The sequence below is a fragment of the Schistocerca gregaria genome, chromosome 3 (assembly GCF_023897955.1).
Source record: "Schistocerca gregaria isolate iqSchGreg1 chromosome 3, iqSchGreg1.2, whole genome shotgun sequence".
Taxonomy (NCBI): Eukaryota; Metazoa; Arthropoda; class Insecta; order Orthoptera; family Acrididae; genus Schistocerca; species Schistocerca gregaria.
In genome coordinates, this window is record NC_064922.1 from 27,105,584 (window position 1) to 27,121,035 (window position 15,452).

Here is a 15,452-nt window from a genome sequence, read left to right on the forward strand (position 1 = left end):
CAGACTCGACGTCGTCGCACCTTCATCTCTTCTCTTATGGTGGATGATGGACGACAGCTTATTGCACAGGAGGATATGACGCGTGCTCTTCATCAGTATTACGCTAGTCTCTATTCTGCCGATGATTGTGGTGCGTCACTTTCTGATGATGTCCTTGAGGATCTTCCTGCGACGATCACGCCTGACGCGAACGGCGACTTTCTCCGGGAGTTCCAGGTAGATGATGGTTTCGGTTTTATTGCTCGCTCTCCGTCCGGTAAATCGCCGGGTCCAGACGGCCTGCCTAAAGAATTTTATCTCCGTTTTTGGCCTCTTTTGGGTGGCACTTTTACGCAGATTTTAAATGAGATTGTCAGGGGGATGGATGTGCCTGCCGATTTTAAAGTAGGGAAAATTGTTTTAATTCCGAAGTCCACTGGTCGTTTATCTACTGCCAATCTTCGTCCGCTCACTTTGCTGAACTTTGATTACAAGACAGCTGCTAGAGCGCTCAATAGTCGATTGTCTTCTCTGCTTCGGGGTGTGATTGGTGCACATCAATGTTGTTTTCCTGGTAGATCTATTCTGACCCCAGTAGCCGAATATCGGGATGTTGTCTCGGTTGCGGCGGTTACAAACGTTCATTGTGCCTTTGCTATCCTCGATTTTTATAAGGCTTTTGACCACGCCAGTCATGTGTTTTTAGATCATGTTTTAGATACAATAGGTTTTAACGCTTCATCACGTGGTGTTCTTGGTAATTTGTATTGGGGAATAACTGCTCGGGTGTCAGTCAATGGGCAGCTGACGCCGCCCTTTGCTATCCGCCGAGGGGTACCTCAGGGTAGTCCGCTCTCTATGTCGCTATTCATATTGTCCCTGGAACCGCTGCTTCGGACTCTTGCTTTCAAGCTTCAGGGTATGACCCTCTCTGGTGGGAAGCTCACGGTTAAGGCGTACGCGGACGATGTCGTTGTTCTCCTCCGTCAACGTGATGATATCACATTGTTGAAAGGGGCAGTCGATGCATACTGTTGTGTCTCTGGAGCGCGTCTTAATCAGGGTAAGTGTAAGTTCCTTGATATTCGAGGGTTTCGAGATGCTGATGTTCCTTGGGCCACTTTTGTCGTTCGCCATACGTCATTGGGGATTACCATTGATCGGTGTCCTATAAAAATGGCAGCTCTTAATTGGAAATCTGTCACCGAGAAGATACAGGGGGCTCTGATGGTCCATGAGCAGCGCTCTGCTACCATTTTGCAAAAAATCAGAATTTTAGACACATACGTGTTATGTAAAGCCTATTATGTTGCTCAGCTGTTCCCCCTTCCCATTATGGTGGCGAAACGGTTGCGCCAATTGTCTAGCAGGTTTATATGGAAGGGTCATCTATTCAAGTTGCGTTACGAGGTTATGACGAAACCGCGTATCTCCGGAGGCTTGGGCCTCACTGACATTACTCGCAAGGCATCTGCCTTGTACGTCCGCCGTACGACTCTAATTGTTACGCAAGAAATGACTTCAATTACATCCAGACTTTTTACTGTTGTGCGTCCGAAGAGCCTTGCTCCACCTGTCGACGTCGGTCGCCTCAATTTTAAGTTGAAACACGTCCGGGAATTTTATATTGCGGTTAGTTACCTCGGTGACGTCTTCTTGCGACGACCGGTGCCAACGACCAAGAGCTTGATTGCCCGTTGGGAGGGGCTAGCCGGTCCCAATCCAATCGAACTGGCGTCTCCATCAGTGTCCTGGAAGAACGTCTGGAAGAATGTTAGTCTGCCGATCCACACTATGGCTGTGGCGTCCACGTGGTGTAGGGTAGTTAATGGTTTGGTCCCCACCAACGTACGACTGCACCGTATTGGTCTTTCTGACACGGACAACTGCACTCGGTGTGGTCTCCTGGACACACTTGAGCATCGATTCACCTGCAGTGGGCACCTTGCTAATTGGATTTGGCTCAGGAAACAACTGGCTTTTGTCACTAGGACTGCCGAAACCGCTAATACCATTGACATCATCGTACGGCCCGATTCTTCCTTTTATCCGCGAACGAAGCTCAATACCGTTATGTGGTTGCTTGGACACTTCGTACATTTTGTTATTAGTTGTCATGAAGAGGATGAACACCTAACGTTTCGACAGTACATTCTTACTGCTTACTGGAACCGATTGCGCATGCCAGGACGCCGTGAAGATTTTGCAAATATGCTTAGCCTGACATTTGAAAGGGAGGGTGTTGGCTAAGGTCGCCTGTGTTAGCCGATTTCCTATACACTATTTCTGGATTTGCCACCTTTCTGTAAACTACTTTTCTAAACCTGGACTGAAGTTTTCGTGGATATTTAGGACGAACAAGAAAAACAAACGTGAGACCAAGAACAGAGACAGTAGGGGAAAGTACGACGCCGTAGTACAGGTGCCATTCGGAAACAGGACGGTGGAGTCATCGTGGCCAGGCCTCGGGTTTCGACCACTGCCCGCTTTGCTTCCACAGCCTGAATCTGAGTGTCACCCCTAAATTTTAAACAATGGCATATCAAGTAATACAAAACAAAGAAAGGAAAAATAAAATGAAACAACAAGAAAAAGATGGTAAAAAAAAAAATGGATAAGGCGTCGGACTTCGGATCTGAAGATTACAGGTTCGAATGCTGTCACGCTCGCGTTTTATCAGTTCTGAAAAAGAAACATACCGTTTTAATGTAGCAATTGAGCAGTACAAAACCGTATAAATGTTGCTGTTGACCATTTTCAGCTTGAAAAAAAAAAGTGGTAGGGCATTGATCTAGTAAACCAGGGGTCGTGAGTTCCATCCTCACAGGAGGAAGACGAATTTTGGAAATCAGTTGCGCCTCATGGCCGTATAGCAAACAGTATCTGTGATGACGAACAATTAGCGACAGGCGTTTTATTAAGAATTACTCTCAGATGTGATTAAGGCGAATGGCGCAGTTAAAGCATTTGCCAAAGCGGTACGGCATTAGGTGGGACGAGGTAGTCTGAATTACATTTTATAGATGTATTTCTCACAAATCTCGGAGCCTCTCGCGATCGTCGTCGCCGCCGCCGCTTCTGCAGAAGTAGCAAATGGCCATCGTAGCAAATGCGGCGAGGGACACCCTGCCATCGATTCCGAATGCGCAAAGTGTATGGTCTTGTTTTCCTGTCTATGTTTGGTCGGTCTCGTAAGAGGTTGGATGTAACGAATGGGTGGGAAAGAATAAGGTGCAGCGGCTGTGTGGAACGAAAACACAATTCCTCAGGGGGTGTGAGCGTTTCGAGATGAGTCGTATATCAGTTATACTTCTTCGTCAGTGACCGTGTGGCCTAATGGATAATGCGTCGGACTTCGGATCCGAAGATTGCAGGTACGAATCCTGTCACGGTCGTGTTTTTCCAGTTCTGAAAAACAAACATACCGTTTTAATGTAGCAATTGTGCAGTACGAAACCGTCTGAATGTTGCTGTTGACCATTTTGTGCTTGGAGATGGTATTGAGCTTGAAACACACACAACAAGACCGGTGTTAACTAGCGAAATGGTCGGCAGAGTGCCCTCACCGCGAGGTTTGACAGGCACTTGCACATCTAAAACCACATCGGAAAGTAACTCTTTCAGCTTTTGAGTCACGTAAAGTATATGTGTTAATTTTGACGCCGCTAGCTCTGCAGATTGTCATGCAATTCCTTTACCTCTCAGAAATGATTATGAAATAAAAGTGAAGTACGTGACAAGTGTGACGTTAGGAAAACATTAGGAAGCATGGAGAGATTCTGTATGGGACCACCCAACCCAAACGAGTACTGTGTGATCTGCTACCCAGCAAGTAGCCAACAAGGCAGCACGGCTAGCTCAGTCGGCAGTCGAGGCGCGGCCGTCGTGCAGGTCGGACGTGCCTGGAGCGTTGTTTACATGCTCAGCTGCGGCCTGCGGTGCTGCACGTGGTGAGTCGAGGGCCGTTGCGGCGTGCAAATATCTTGTTTGTAACGAATAGAACCTAACATGGATCACCCAGAGCGGAAAGATACTTTGAAGTTTATGTTTGATGGAAGTTTTTCTCGACCGAAATATTACGAAGTCGAACGATTTCTCGATGAAGACGTTAAATTGCCTCCCACCGATATCATTGGTATCCATTTGTCTATTGTCAGTAGCACAGTTTATATCAAATTGCGTGACCCAGAATTGTGCGACAAAATCATCGATTCATGTGGCGGTACCTATAAATTTCGACACAGTGACGGGAATGTTGGTGAGGTGACTGTTGTCCACGCTGGTCTTGGTATTCGTACCGTCAGGATTTTCGAGTTGCCTTTTGAAATCTCGCCTGAACAAATTAATGCTTCTATTAAGTCCTACGGCAAAATTATCAGTAACATTGCCGAAAAGTGGGCCCCGTTCCATAAGTACCCTGTTTTGAACGGTGTGCGGCAAATTAAGATCGAATTGCAACGGCATATTCCGTCCTACCTAACGATTTGTGGATATAGGGCGATAATCGTATATGAGGGACAGCCTCGTACATGTTCAGGCTGTAATTCCACGGGACACGTCCGGGCACAGTGCATCCGACGACGGTTAACGCAGCTGCCTGCGGGTGAACTGGGCCCTCCCCCGCAACCGACAAGATTACCGACTACTTATGTAGCGGCGGTCCGTGCAAATACACCCACTGCGTCGGCTGCGGAAGTCGGACTTAGTGTGGCCGATGTTACGAATGACGGAGATGTACCTATGGAAATCTCTACCGCTCAGGAAGCTTTGCCGGTCGCTGGCTTACTAGCCGCGGTGCCCCGTGACGCCTCACGTGAGGAAGCCGGGTTGACGTTGTGGAGGCGGCCACTACTGCTACTGACAGCCAGCAAGAGACAGAGGCTCTTCCTCTTCCTTTAAAGAATGCGGAAGCCTCTGTCAGTGAGTCCTCCCCGAAAAAGCACAAGAAACGTCGGATCGCTCGTCCGGCGGCAGCTCAATCGGCACCTCCCTTGCGTGAAAAGGCCAAACACGCGGGCCGCATGATCTGCGATGACACTTCGGGGACCGAAGATTATCTTCCGTCGTTGGCCTCACCCATGAATATTGACGATGATGTATCCAACCTTGACACGGGGAGGGCACATATTAGTGCACCACCGCGGACGGCCCAAGTTGCAGATGTGCAGGGTGACGGCCCGCAATGCGGTTCCGGAACTGCTGCAGCAGGCGCGACGACGGCTGTGTCTGTCGATAATTGGGCGGATGATATTGAAGATATGACTGGCAATCCCGAGCGTGAAGAACCGATGGCAACTGGTGATACGCTGCTTACGTCTCGGCGCAATGCAGCGTCCACGGACGGCGACGTCTAGACTTATACGACCTCCGAAGCGGACGACTGATGAAGGGATAAAAATCGTACCTGTTTTCATCTGCAGATGACCACTCATCCCACATCGCTCCGTTCACGACAATCCTATAAGATTTCTACCATAAATGTTAACCGCATTGTCTCTCAAGCAAAAATCCACAGCCTTCGACATTATTTACGGGCCGCTGATATAGATATTCTGTTCGTACAGGAAGCACTGACTCCACTCCTAGCCGACGTCCCCGGTTATGACGCCATTGTCAATATAGGGACGGAGGCAGGTACGATCATTCTGTATCGGGAAGGCATTGAATGTTCTTGTTTGTCCATGTTACCTACCGGACGAGGCATTGCCGCACAGTTCCATGATGTACTCCTTCTTAATGTGTACGCCCCTTCCGGTTCCAACGCGCGAGCGGCGAGGAGGGAGTTTTACACGGGAGAGATAGCGAATCTAATCACCGACTTGCGTCTGCGTATTATTATGGGTGGTGACTTTAACTGCGTATTGCGCCGCACCGATCAAACGCCGAACTTCAACTTCAGCCAGGAACTGCTAACACTGGTTACAGAATTGCAGTCAGTCGACACGTGGGCGACCTTACACCCAGATGAAGTTGCCTTTACTCACTTTACGCAGACATCTTCCAGCAGGTTAGATCGCATATATGTGCAACGCGGTCTTTTAGCCGACGTGGGAACTTGCGAATATTGGCCCGTTAATTTCAGTGACCATATCGCTTACCACATCGTCTTTAATCACTCACCGCAGAAAGTTTATAGAGGCTTCGGACGATGGCAACTCAACTGTCGCCTCTTACAAGACGTCTCTTTAGAGCATGAGATCCGGTCAGTTTGGCACTCCGTAACATCAAGCAGGCCCACGTATTCCACGTGGATTGATTGGTGGACGCTTCATGCAAAGGGGAAACTCATTACTTGCATCAAGCACCACGCCCGGATTCGCGCTCGCGGTGAGAAGGAAATCACTGAATTCTATTTCTGTGCCCTGCGAGAATTGTACCGGGATTATCATCAGGTGCCTAATAACATCACGCACGTACGCAGACTCCAAGCCAAGATTACATCCTTGACGGGCTGCACTGCCGTCGGCCACCAGATTCGAGCACGTGACTCCACAAACTTGCCGCAACAGCAGACGTCAGTCCATCATATCGTCCAACAGTTACGTGCAGCGCGTAGGAAACTTATTCATAAGTTGCAGGATGCAGACGGTGCTTGTTATACCCTACAGCGAGACATCAAAAACCATGTTACCAACCACTTTGCTGCACTTTACACCTGTGCTGGTGTACCACATGAGAAAGTGCGAGAATGGTATCATTCTGGACCCCCGCCGTACTGCATTACCGACGACCTCAATCGGGACCTGCTTGCTCCCTTTACCAAAGAAGAACTGAAGGATGCCCTGCTTGCTGCGCCACGAAATAAATCTCCGGGCACGGACGGGCTCTCTGTCGAGTTTTACGTCAAATATTGGCCTATATTAGGGGACGAACTCACAGAGATGTACAATGAAGTACTACGTGGGATTGCTCTACCCCAAGCCTTCACAGAAGGGTTAACTGTTTTAATACCTAAGACGCCGACGCCGACCACCACCAAAGATCTGCGGCCCATTACTCTGCTCAATGCCGACTTTAAGCTTCTGACGCGCGCCCTCAATGCCCGATTACGGCAGCTGTTACCCTATCTTCTGGGACCATACCAAATGAGTGCGATCCGTGGTCGGTCGCTGTCCACCATTTTGGCGCTATATCGGGATCTCGTCTCCCTCACCTGGGCCACCCGCACTCCTATGGCCATAGCATTTCTTGACTTCGATAAGGCTTACGATCGAGCTGACTATCACTATCTCAGCGGCGTGATGGAATCAATGGGCTTCAGTCTTAATTTTATCCACCTCATCAACAACTGTATCAGTGGTACCCGTACACGCTTCCTGATCAATAATACATTGACGGAGTACGTCCAGCTCTCACGGGGTATCAAGCAAGGCTGTCCACTTTCAACGACGCTCTATGCGATCCTCATGGAACCCTTGTTGCGCCATCTACATCATAGCCTCCCTGGATTCCAGTTTTATGGTATCAAGTCTGTGGTCCAAGCTTACGCAGACGATGTCAGCGTGCTTCTTAACGGCGTTCGCGATGTCACCGCAGCGAAACGCATTCTTGAGGAATTCCAAAGAGATAGTGGTGCCATGTTAAACGTCAATAAATCCGCCGCCTTAACGCTTGGTCAAGAACGACCTATCACAGGCGACGCTTGGCTGCCCTGTGTACAGACTAGAAAACACCTTGGTCTCTACGTTACGGCCCGGCCACTGGACATGTCTCACAAAAATTGGATACCCAAAATTCAGGCGATAAAAGCACTCCTGCGCGACCAGAACATGCGACACCTCGATCGTCTGCAGCGAGCCTTTTTCGTCAACTCTTATGCCCTCTCCAAATTACAATTTGTTGCCGCCGTCCTACCTATGCCACCCACAGTAGCAAGATCACTCCTAGCGGCGGCCGCCTGGTACGTCTGGAAGCTCAATATTTTTAAGGTTTCCTTCACCACAACAGCACTGCCATGCGATATGGAAGGCCTTGGCTTGAAAAACCCCGGCATTCATGCCCTAGCCCTGTATCTGAAACGCTCATGGCAGATACTCACCGCCAGCGAGGACACCGTCACGAAGCGGCTCTATCAACTGTCCCGCCCCCGCAATATATCTCCGCCTGTGGACATTGGCCACGTCGGCCCGCACTTTCAACATATAGCACTGTATTACCTTGAAAGTAGCTATCTCGACGACGAGCTTTTCAAGAAGCCGACGGTAAAACTGTACCGCCACTTACTTCGGCCGTCACTGCCTGGCCCCTTGGAAAAGAAGTATCCGGCTTGCAATTGGTCCCTCGTTTGGGCTAACATCCATAATCCAACGCTTCCGACAGATGTCCGCTCCAAATGGTATGACGTGGTCGCTGACACTATTCCGACGAAAGAAAAGCGGCACAGGATTAATCTTGCACCCAGTCCCTACTGCGACTTGTGCCACATGGTTGAGACTATTGCACATCTGTTTGTCTGCAAGGATCAAGTGCACATCTGGAATTGGACGCGCAAAAAACTCGCTGTGCTCAACCGGACTGCGCCTCATGCGATTCAGATCCACGACATTCTGCGCCCGGACTACCGACTCTTCCCTGCAGCCAAACATAACAGCTACCTATGGCTTATGGGACATTTTATCCACTATATTCTGTCCGGCAGTGCGCCTAATGTCTTAGATTTTCAAGTATATCTCTCACACCAACACTGGCGCACAACCAACCAATATGGGCACCGGTATCAGTCAACATTTCAAAATTTTCTTCACATCGTCCTTGAGATGAAGTAGGACGTGGATAACATGAATATCTGTTATAACAATTCGTTTTTCCTGTACTATAGTCAAGGTTATACTCACTGCAAAGACTTCCATTTGTCTCATTGTGATTCTGAATAAAGCAACGTATGAGATCAAGAATATGTCCTTCCCAGGAGCAGTTATTTCTACGACATATTAAATTTGGTGTATTTTGCATGAAACAAAAGCGCAAAGCAGACAGCAGAAACGAGCAAAGAAGATGGATAGAAAACAAACGAATATACAAATTACAACGAACAAAAAAAAAACTAAAAAAAACAAAAAAAAATGGATAAGGGGTCGGAATTAAAAAAAAATGGATAAGAAAAAAAAAGTAAAAAAAAAAAAATAAAAAAAAGTCGGTAGAGCATGAGATTCTTAATCACAGGGCCGTGGGTTCGAGCCCACCGCTGGGCGGAACGGAATTTTTTTCCGCTGCAGATGTAAATTACTCATTTTCTGATTAACGTGGAGTAATGGAAATAGCAACTTTAAAATTTGCCTACTTCTCCATCACTCGCAAGAAAACTGTATTTGAAGGTGAAGGTGATTTTGTAGACATGTGTGAAAGTCATGTTCTGAAGTGCCGTTGGTTTTGTTTGGAGAGAACATCGGCTACGTGTCAGATGTGTAGCCAAGCAGTAATGGGTCGACATAGCTGCAAATATTAGTCGAAAATATGAAGTGTTGTCAGCTGAAGTCTGATGATTCAGACGACCGTACGGACGAAGTACGCAAAAGTTCCGCTAGGCCGCGCCTCTTTAGCTCAGTGGTAGAGCACTGGTCTAGTAAACCAGGGGTCGTGAGTTCCATCCTCACAGGAGGAAGACGAATTTTGGAAATCAGTTGCGCGTCGTGGCCGTATAGCAAACGGTATCTGTGATGAGGAACAATTAGCGACAGGCGTATTATTAAGAATTACTCTCAGATGTGATTAAGGTGAATGGCGCAGATAAAGCATTTGCCAAAGCGTTACAGCATAAGGTGGGATGACGCAGTCTGAATTACATTTTATAGATGTATTTCTCACAAATCTCGGAGCCTCTCGCGGTCGTCGTCGCCGCCGCCGCTTCTGCAGAAGTAGCAAATGGCCATCGTTGCAAATGCGGCGATGGACACCCTGCCATCGATTCCGAATGCGCAAAGTGTGTGGTCTTTTGTTTTCCTGTCTATGTTTGGTCGGTCTAGTAAGAGGTTGAATGTATCGAATGGGTGGGAAAGAGTAAGGGGAGCGGCTGTGTGGAGCGAAAACACAATTCCTCAGGGGGTGTGAGCGTTTCGAGATGAGTCGTATATCAGTTATACTTGGTCGTCAGTGACCGTGTGGCCTAATGGATAAGGCGTCGGACTTCGTATCCGAACATTGCAGGTTCGAATCCTGTCACGGTCGTGTTTTTCCAGTTCTGAAAAAGAAACATACCGTTTTAATGTAGCAATTGAGCAGTACGAAACCGTCTGAATGTTGCTGTTGACCATTTTGTGCTTGGAGATGGTCTTGAGCTTGAAACACACACAACAAGACCGGTGTTAACTAGCGAAATGGTCGGCAGAGTGCCCTCACCGCGAGGTTTGACTGGCACTTGCACATCTAAAACAACGTAGGAAAGTAACTCGTTCAGCTTTTGAGTCACGTCAAGTATGTGTGTTAATTTTGACGCCGCTAGCTCTGCAGATTGTCATGCAATTCCTTTACCTCTCATAAATGATTATGAATTAAAAGTGAAGTACGTGACGAGTGTGACGTTAGGAAAACATTAGGCAGCATGGAGAGATTCTGTATGGGACCAACCAACCCAAACGAGTACTGTGTGATCTGCTACCCAGGAGGTACCCAACGATGTAGCACGGCTAGCTCAGTCGGTAGAGCATGAGACTCTTAATCACAGGGTAGTGGGTTCGAGCCCAACGCTGGGCGGAACGGAATTTTTTCATCTGTAAATTACCGATTTTCTGATTAACGTGATGTAGTGGAAATAGCAACTTTAAAATTTGCCTACGTCTCAATCAGTCGCAAGAAAACTGTATTTGAAGGTGAAGGTGATTTTGTAGACATGTGTGAAAGTCATGTTCTGAAGTGCAGGTGGTTTTGTTTGGAGAGAACATCGGATACGTGTCAGATGTGTAGCCAAGCAGTAATGGGTCGCCATAGCTGCAAATATTAGTCAAGAATATGAAGTGTTGTCAGCTGAAGTCTGATGATTCAGACGACCGTACGGACGAAGTACGCAAAAGTTCCGCTAGGCCGCGCCTCTTTAGCTCAGTGGTAGAGTACTGGTCTAGTAAACCAGGAGTCGTGAGTTCCATCCTCACAGGAGGAAGACGAATTTTGGAAATCAGTTGCGCGTCATGGCCGTATAGCAAACAGTATCTGTGATGACGAACAATTAGCGAGAGGCGTTTTATTAAGAATTACTCTCAGATGTGATTAAGGCGAATGGCGCAGATAAAGCATTTGCCAAAGCGGTACAGTATATCCTGTGGGCACACTCTCTCCCTTCTCTCCCTCCCTCTCTCCCTCCTTCCATCCTTACCTCCACTCCCCCTCTCCCTGGGCTTCCACCCCCCTCTTTTCGTTTTCTCCCCTCCTCCTCCCTGGCATCCTATCTCCCCCTCCCTTCTTCCCTCCCCCTGTTTTTTCCCTTGGCAGGCCCCCAGCTTTTCGGTGTGGACAGTGCCCCTGCAAGCGCCGAAGCCCATCTCCACAGTGTCCGTGTCTTTCGTCCCGTCTGTGCCTCGAGTGTTTCTTCGTTTTCTGCTCCACCGTTCACCTGTGCTGGTGTTCTCTGTTCCGTGCTGTGCTGCCCGTTTTTTTAAAACTGAAACAGTGCTGCGTCGGTGAACGACTTCAATTCCTTTTATTCTCTGTTGTCTTCTGAATTTTGTCCTCCATGTCTGTGTTTTGAGATTATGTCTTCCTGTTTTTATCTCTTGTATGTTTCTTGTGGCCGAAGAGCGGCATATTAGGCCGCTGCCGGCCTACCTTTGTAGGTATAAAATGACAATAAAGGAAAAAAAAAGGTACAGCATAAGGTGGGACGAGGCAGTCTGAATTACATTTTATAGATGTATTTCTCACAAATCTCTGAGCCTCTCGCGGTCGTCGTCGTCATCTTCGTCGTCGTCGCTTCTGCAGAAGTAACAAATGGCCATCGTTGCAAATGCGGCGAGGGACACCCTGCCATCGATTCCGATTGCGCAAAGTGTGTGGTCTTGTTTTCCTGTCTATGTTTGGTCGGTCTCGTAAGAGGTTGAATGTAACGAATGGGTGGGAAAGAGTAAGGGGCAGCGGCTGTGTGGAACGAAAACACAATTCCTCAGGGGGTGTGAGCGTTTCGAGATGAGTCGTATATAAGTTTTACTTGGTCGGTAGTGACTGTGTGGCCTAATGGATAAGGCGTCGGACTTCGGATCCGAAGATTGCAGGTTCGAATACTGTCACAGTCGCGTTTTTCCAGTTCTGAAAAACAAACATACCGTTTTAATGTAGCAATTGTGCAGTACGAAACCGTCTGAATGTTGCTGTTGACCATTTTGTGCTTGGAGATGGTTTTGAGCTTGAAACACACACAACAAGACCGGTGTTAAATAGCGAAATGGTCGGCAGAGTGCCCTCACCGCGAGGTTTGACTGGCACTTGCACATCTAAAACAACGTCGGAAAGTAACTCGTTCGGCTTTTGAGTCACGTCAAGTATGTGTGTTAATTTTGACGCCGCTAGCTCAGCAGATTGTCATGCAATTCCTTTACCTCTCAGAAATGATTATGAAATAAAAGAGAAGTACGTGACGAGTGTGACGTTAGGAAAACATTAGGCAGCATGGAGAGATTCTGTATTTGACCAACCAACCCAAACGAGTTCTGTGTGATCTGCTACCCAGCAGGTACCCAACGATGCAGCACGGCTAGCTCAGTCGGTAGAGCATGAGACTCTTAATCACAGGGTCGTGGGTTCGAGCCCTACGCTGGGCGGAACGGAATTTTTCTCCGCTGCATATGTAAATTACCGATTTTCTGATTAACGTGATGTAATGGAAATAGCAGCTTTAAAATTTGCCTACGTCTCAATCAGTCGCAAGAAAACTGTATTTGAAGGTGAAGGTGATTTTGTAGACATGTGTGAATGTCATGTTGTGAAGTGCAGGTGGTTTTGTTTGGAGAGAACATCGGCTACGTCTCAGATGTGTAGCCAAGCAGTAATGGGTCGCCATAGCTGCAAATATTAGTCAAGAATATGAAGTGTTGTCAGCTGAAGTCCGATGATTCAGACGACCGTACGGACGAAGTACGCAAAAGTTCCGCTAGGCCGCGCCTCTTTAGCTCAGTGGTAGAGCACTGGTCTAGTAAACCAGGAGTCGTGAGTTCCATCCTTACAGGAGGAAGACGAATTTTGGAAATCAGTTGCGCGTCATGGCCGTATAGCAAACAGTATCTGTGATGACGAACAATTATCGAGAGGCGTTTTATTAAGAATTACTCTCATATGTGATTAAGGCGAATGGCGCAGATAAAGTATTTGCCAAAGCGGTACGGCATAAGGTGGGACGAGGCAGTCTGAATTACATTTTATAGATGTATTTCTCACAAATCTCTGAGCCTCTCGTCGTCGTCGTCGTCGTCGTCGCCGCCGCCGCTTCTGCAGAAGTAGCAAATGGCCATCGTAGCAAATGCGGCGAGGGACACCCTGCCATCGATTCCGAATGCGCAATGTGTGTGGTCTTGTTTTCATGTCTATGATTGGTCGGTCTCGTAAGAGGTTGAGTGTAACGAATGGGTGGGAAAGAGTAAGGGGCAGTGGCTGTGTGGAACGGAAACACAATTCCTCAGGGGGTGTGAGCGTTTCGAGATGAGTCGTATATAGCTTATACTTGGTCGTCAGTGATCGTGTGGCCTAATGGATAAGGCGTCGGAATTCGGATCCGAAGATTGCAGGTTCGAATCCTGTCACAGTCGTGTTTTTCCAGTTCTGAAAAAGAAACATACCGTTTTAATGTAGCAATTGTGCAGTACGAAACAGTCTGAATGTTGCTGTAGGCCATTTTGTGCTTGGAGATGGTCTCGAGCTTGAAACACACACAACAAGACCGGTGTTAACTAGCGAAATGGTTGGCAGAGTGCCCTCAGCGCGAGGTTTGACTGGCACTTGCACATCTAAAACAACGTCGGAAAGTAACTCGTTCGGCTTTTGAGTCACGTCAAGTATGTGTGTTAATTTTGAAGTCGCTAGCTCTGCAGATTGTCATGCAATTCCTTTACCTCTCAGAAATGATTATGAAATAAAAGTGAAGTACGTGACGAGTGTGACGTTAGGAAAACATTAGGCAGCATGGAGAGATTCTGTATGGGACCAACCAACCCAAACGAGTACTGTGTGATCTGCTACCCAGCAGGTACCCAACGAGGCAGCACGACTAGCTCAGTCGGTAGAGCATGAGACTCTTAATCACAGGGTCGTGGGTTCGAGCCCTACGCTGGGCGAAACGGAATTTTTCTCCGCTGCAGATGTAAATTACCGATTTTCTGATTAACGTGATGTAATGGAAATAGCAACTTTAAAATTTGCCTACGTCTCCATCAGTCGCAAGAAAACTGTATTTGAAGGTGAAGGTGATTTTGTAGACATGTGTGATAGTCATGTTCTGAAGTGCAAGTTGTTTTGGTTGGAGAGAACACGGCTACGTGTCAGATGTGTAGCCAAGTAGTAATGGGTCGCCATAGCTGCAAATATTAGTCGAAAATATGAAGTGTTGTCATCTGAAGTCTGATGATTCAGACGACCGTACGGACGAAGTACGCAAAAGTGCCGCTAGGCGGTGCCTGTTTAGCTCAGTGGTAGAGCATTGGTCTAGTAAACCAGGGTTCGTGAGTTCCATCCTCACAGGAGGAAGACGAATCTTGGAAATCAGTTGCGCATCGTGGCCGTATAGCAAACAGTATCTGTGATGAGGAACAATTAGCGACAGGCGTATTATTAAGAATTACTCTCAGATGTGATTGAGGTGAATGGCGCAGATAAAGCATTTGCCAAAGCAGTACGGCATAAGGTGGGACGAGGCAGTCTGAATTACATTTTATAGATGTATTTCTCACAATTCTCAGAGCCGCTCGTCGTCGTCGTCGCGCGTCTTCGCCGTCGCCGCCGCCGCTTCTGCAGAAGTAGCAAATGGCCATCGTAGCAAATGCGGCGAGGGACACCCAGCCATCGATTCCGAATGCGCAAAGTGTGTGGTCATTTTTTCCTGTCTATGTTTGGTCGGTCTCGTAAGAGGTTGAATGTAACGAATGGGTGGGAAAGAGTAAGGGGCAGCGGCTGTGTGGAACGAAAAAACAATTCCTCAGGGGAGTGAGCGTTTCGAGATGAGTCGTATATAAGTTGTACTTGGTCGTCAGTGACCGTGCGGCCTAATGGATAAGGCGTCGGACTTCGGATCCGAAGACTGCAGGTTTGAATCCTGTCACGGCCGTGTTTTTCCAGTTCTGAAAAAGAAACATATCGTTTTAATGTAGCAATTGAGCGGTACGAAACCGTCTGAATGTTGCTGTTGACCATTTTGTGCTTGGAGATTTTCTTGAACCTGAAACACACACAACAAGTCCGCTGTTAACTAGCGAAATGGTCGGCAGAGTGCCCTCACCGCGAGTTTTCACTGGCACTTGCACATCTAAAACAACGTCGGAAAGTAACTCGTTCGACTTTTGAGT

General features: G+C 47.7%; 7 non-coding genes across 7 annotated transcripts; all 7 read left to right on the forward strand.

Moving 5' to 3' along the window:
• The first annotated feature begins 9,508 nt into the window (after window positions 1–9,508).
• On the forward strand, window positions 9,509–9,580 carry Trnat-agu (transfer RNA threonine (anticodon AGU)). Its single transcript has one exon. It is a non-coding gene; the product is annotated as a tRNA-Thr (tRNA).
• Window positions 9,581–10,070: 490 nt separating this feature from the next.
• On the forward strand, window positions 10,071–10,143 carry Trnar-ucg (transfer RNA arginine (anticodon UCG)). The gene has a single exon. It is a non-coding gene; the product is annotated as a tRNA-Arg (tRNA).
• A 452-nt stretch (window positions 10,144–10,595) lies between these two features.
• On the forward strand, window positions 10,596–10,668 carry Trnak-cuu (transfer RNA lysine (anticodon CUU)). Its single transcript has one exon. It is a non-coding gene; the product is annotated as a tRNA-Lys (tRNA).
• Window positions 10,669–10,999: 331 nt separating this feature from the next.
• Window positions 11,000–11,071, forward strand: Trnat-agu (transfer RNA threonine (anticodon AGU)). The gene has a single exon. It is a non-coding gene; the product is annotated as a tRNA-Thr (tRNA).
• Window positions 11,072–12,124: 1,053 nt separating this feature from the next.
• Window positions 12,125–12,197, forward strand: Trnar-ucg (transfer RNA arginine (anticodon UCG)). The gene has a single exon. It is a non-coding gene; the product is annotated as a tRNA-Arg (tRNA).
• Window positions 12,198–12,649: 452 nt separating this feature from the next.
• Window positions 12,650–12,722, forward strand: Trnak-cuu (transfer RNA lysine (anticodon CUU)). The gene has a single exon. It is a non-coding gene; the product is annotated as a tRNA-Lys (tRNA).
• A 1,433-nt stretch (window positions 12,723–14,155) lies between these two features.
• Window positions 14,156–14,228, forward strand: Trnak-cuu (transfer RNA lysine (anticodon CUU)). Its single transcript has one exon. It is a non-coding gene; the product is annotated as a tRNA-Lys (tRNA).
• The last annotated feature ends 1,224 nt before the right edge of the window (window positions 14,229–15,452 follow it).